Here is a 4,339-nt window from a genome sequence, read left to right on the forward strand (position 1 = left end):
CGTGCTCATGTATCAGCAGGATTAACATAGTAAAAATGGAAATCTTATCAGAAGTAATCTTCAGATTCAATGCAATCCCCATCAAAATTACAACTCAATTCTTCACAGAGATAGAAAGAAATTGTCAAATGTGTTTGGGATAAACAAACAAACAAACAAACAAACAGGATAGGAAAAACTATTCTCAACAATCACATAACTTCATTGTGGGAATAACCATCCCTGACCTCAAGCTACAGAGCAATAGGGATAAAAACCAGACAATATTGGAACAGAGACAGGCAGGTAGACCAATTGAATAGAATTGAAGACTCAGAAATGAACCCCCACAATTTGGTCACTTGATTTTTGACCAAGGAGCAAAAACCATCCAGTGGAAAAAAGACAGCATTTTCAACAAGTGGTGCTGGCTTAACTGGAGGTCAGTATGTAGAAGAATGAAAATTGATTCATTCTTATCTCCTTGTACAAGGCTCAAATCCAAGTCAATCAAAAACCTTCACATAAAACCAGATATACTAAATCTAATAGAAGAAAAAATTGGAATGAGCTTTGAACACATTGGCACAGGGGAAATTTTCCTGAACAGAACACCAATGACATATGCTCTAAGGTCTTTACCAGCCCTACATCTGATAGAAGGCTAACACCCAAAATATACAAGAAATCAAGAAGGTTGACTCCAGAGAACCAAGTAACCCTATTAAAAATGGGGTACAGAACAAAACAGAATTCTCAACTTAGGAATCTGGATTGGCTGAGAAGCACTTAAAGAAATGTTCAACATCCTTATTCATCAGAGGAATGCAAGTCAAAACGACCCTGAGATTCTACCTTACACCAGTCACAATGGCTAAGATCAAAAACTCAGATGACAGCATATCTGATGTGGCAAGGATATGAAGAAAGAGGAACACTACTCCACTGCTGGTAGGATTGCAAGCTGGTACAACCACTCTGGAGATCAGTGTGGTGGTTCCTGAGAAAATTAGAAATAATTTTACTTGAAGACCCAGCTATACTACTCCTAACCATATATTCAAAAGACACTCCAACATATAACAAGGACACATGTTCTCCTATGTTCATAGCAGCCTTATTTATAATAGTCAGAAGCTGGAAACAACTCAGATGTCCATCAACAGAGTAACGGAGACAGAAAATTTGGAGCATTTACACAATGAAGTACTACTTAGCTATTAAAAACAATGACTTCATGAAATTCACAGGATGGAACTAGGAAATATGCTGAGTGAGGTAACCCAGTCATGAAAGTACACACATTATGTACTTACTGATAAGTGGATAATAGACAAAAAGAAGCTCAGAAAACTTATGATACAACTCACAGACCATATGAAACACAAGAAGAAAGAAGACCACACCAAAGTGTGGATGCTACAGTCCTACTGAGAAGGGGGATGAAAATAATCTCAATAAGTAGAAGAAGAGAGGGATCTGGGAGGGAGAAAGAAGAGTGAAGAAAAAAGAGGGGCCAGTTCAGATATAGGAGGAGATGGTGGAGAAAAACAAAGGGTCATAATTTGAAAAGAGAAGATTAGAAGTAGGGGATGGAAGATTACCATGGTAACCACTAGAGAGTCCCAGATACCAGGGACCCAAGAGGTTCCCAGGACACAACAGGGCAGACATTAGCCAAAATACCCAGCAAAGGGGTGATGGAACCTGTAGAGACTATTGCCAGTTGATAGGCACGGCCTCTGGTTGAAGGATGAGGCCACGTACCACTTGAGAAATATTAATCCATAATTTCTCCTGTCAAAAGTGCAGGGACAAAGAGTGGAGTAGAGACTGGAGGAAAGGCCATCCAGAGACTGCTGCTGAAACCCGGGAACTTTGGAGAGCTGAAACACTGAGACTACAGGGACGACCGCTATTACAAGGCATAGGCAAAGAAATTAAGAGTAAGTAACGGGGAGCGTGGGATTCCGAGAACGAGAGCATAAATCATGGGCAATACAATTGAGCCAGAAAGGGAATTTTTTGCTCAACTTTTGTATAGTCTTTTATGTACTAGAGGAGTTAAAATAGATAAATCTAGGATAGTTAAGTTTTTAGATTTTGTACAGATTGTGTGTCCTTGGTTTCCTGAGGAAGGATCTATTAATGTAGAGACATGGAGTAAAATTGGAGACATGGAGTAAAATTGGCGAAAGAATTCGTACTTTTTATGCTGCTAATGGACCTGAAAGGGTGCCTGTGGATACATTTGCTTTATAGTCACTTATAAAGGATTGTTTGAGAGGAGATTCAGAAATGGTAAAATGGAATCGAGTAACTAAAGGGAGTGTAAGAAAGAGTAAATCTTTTGAGTTTCTTTCTCTACCTCCTCATCTTCCTCCAGCTGCCCCTTTGGCACCTCCTGTGCTCGAGGATCTTCCTAAGTATGAGCAGCCTAATCTTCCTTTACCAGAAGGGAAAGAAGACAATAATTTAGATCCAGGTGAAGTAGACTGGGGAGATCCTGAAGAGGAGGCCACTAGAGGCCATTCTAAGGAAGCACTTCTGGCTGCTCCTTTAAAACAAGCTCCAAAACAATTTACTGAGGATAGAGAAGATTTGCTAGATATGACAAAAATTTTGAAGGAGCTGCTTGATTCTCATTCTTGTTCCTGCCCCACTAAGATGTTTTTACAAAAAACTTATGAAGCTACAAAGGAATATGGGCAAGCTCCGGCTCCGAATGCCTCTGATGCAGAGTTGGAACAGTGGATGCAATCACATTCTAAGGTACCTTTTGCTGCCTGCCCTCCTATTATTAAGGAGGGATATACTCCCACTCCTTCTACATTATTTGATGCTATATCTCCTTTGCAATTATCCTTAAGACAAGCTAAGAAATTTGGAGAACTATTGGAAGGGTTCCAAGCCTTCCAGTTGTTCAAAGAGTTACACAAGCTGGAGAGGTTATTAATGATTATGAGTCAATTTCTTTTAAACAGCTAAAGGAGCTTAAGATGGCATGCTCTCAATATGGACCTACTTCCCCCTTTACTGTGGCAATTCTAGAAACATTGGCTGAATCTCCCTTTCCTCCTGGTGATTGGAAAAATTTATGTAAGGCAGTTTTATCAGGAGGGGAATACTTATTTTGGACAGCTGATTATTCTGATATTTGTGGTCAATATCTTCAAGACCCTGCTGTTCGGCAGAGAGGAATAACATTTGAACAATTAACAGGATCAGGGAATTTTTTACAAATTGAAACTCAATTAAATTTTGATCCCCAGGCTTATGACTTAATCAGATGGGCAGCCGTTGGAGCCTGGCGTAAATTACCAAAATCTGGAATAAAAAGAGAAGAATTGCCCAGCGTGTTCTGAAGCAGGCACAGTGACTGCTGCAGAGGAACGCACCCCTGATGACCATGGAGTTCGACTGTGGGGGCGTGAGACAGCAGCTAAGCAAGTACAAGTTCAGGGACCTGACTGTAGAAGAGCTGAAGAGCGTGAGCAGGTCTTTCCCGCACTTCAGATATTCCATGGACACCTACGTTTTCAAAGATACTTCCCAAAAAGACCTGCTGAATTTCACTGGTACAATCCCTGTGATGTATCAGGGTAAGACATACAACATACCCATTCTCTTCTGGATCTTGGATTCTCGCCCTTTTGCTCTGCCCATTTGCTTCTTGAAGCCAACTGCAAACATGGAAATCTCAGTTGGAAAACATGTGGATGCCAAAGGCAGAATATACTTGCCCTATCTCCAAAACTGGAGCCATCCCAAATCTACCATTGTTGGATTAATTAAAGAAATGATCACCAAGTTTCAAGAGGAACTTCCTCTCTATTCTATACCACTGTCCAATGAAGCACAGCAGGTGGACTTGCTGGCCTACATTGCAAAAATCACTGAAGGTGTCTCAGACATAAATTCAAGGGGCTGGGCAAATCACGAGAGTAAAATACCCAATAAAATCACTGTGGTTGGAAGTGGAGATTTGGGTATTGCTTGCACATTAGCAATTTCAGCAAAGGGCATTGCAGACAAGCTGCTCCTTTTAGACCTCTCAGATGGGACTAACCAACAGACGATGGACCTCGATATCTTCAACCTGCCTAATGTAGAGATCAGCAAAGATTTGTCTGCCTCTGCTCATTCCAAGGTGGTGATCTACACAGCCAACTCTTTGGGTAGTTCTGAATCCTACCTGCATGCAATACAAAGTAATGTGGACATGTTCAGAGCTCTGGTTCCAGCTCTGGGACATTAGAGTCAACATGCTGTCTTGCTTTTGCCTCTCAACCAGTGGAAATCATGAGCTATGTGACATGGAAGCTGAGCACATTTCCTGCGACTAGAGTGGTTGGGATTG

At 41.1% G+C, this 4,339-nt stretch overlaps 1 pseudogene across 1 annotated transcript; it reads left to right on the forward strand.

Annotated features, from left to right (window-relative positions):
- Positions 1 to 3,384: 3,384 nt before the first annotated feature.
- LOC116089044 lies at positions 3,385 to 4,332 on the forward strand (annotated as a pseudogene). Its single transcript, XR_004118124.1, has one exon. The product of XR_004118124.1 is annotated as a ubiquitin-conjugating enzyme E2 variant 3 pseudogene (transcript).
- The last annotated feature ends 7 nt before the right edge of the window (positions 4,333 to 4,339 follow it).

Source organism: Mastomys coucha, unplaced genomic scaffold (genome assembly GCF_008632895.1).
Source record: "Mastomys coucha isolate ucsf_1 unplaced genomic scaffold, UCSF_Mcou_1 pScaffold14, whole genome shotgun sequence".
Classification (NCBI taxonomy): Eukaryota; Metazoa; Chordata; class Mammalia; order Rodentia; family Muridae; genus Mastomys; species Mastomys coucha.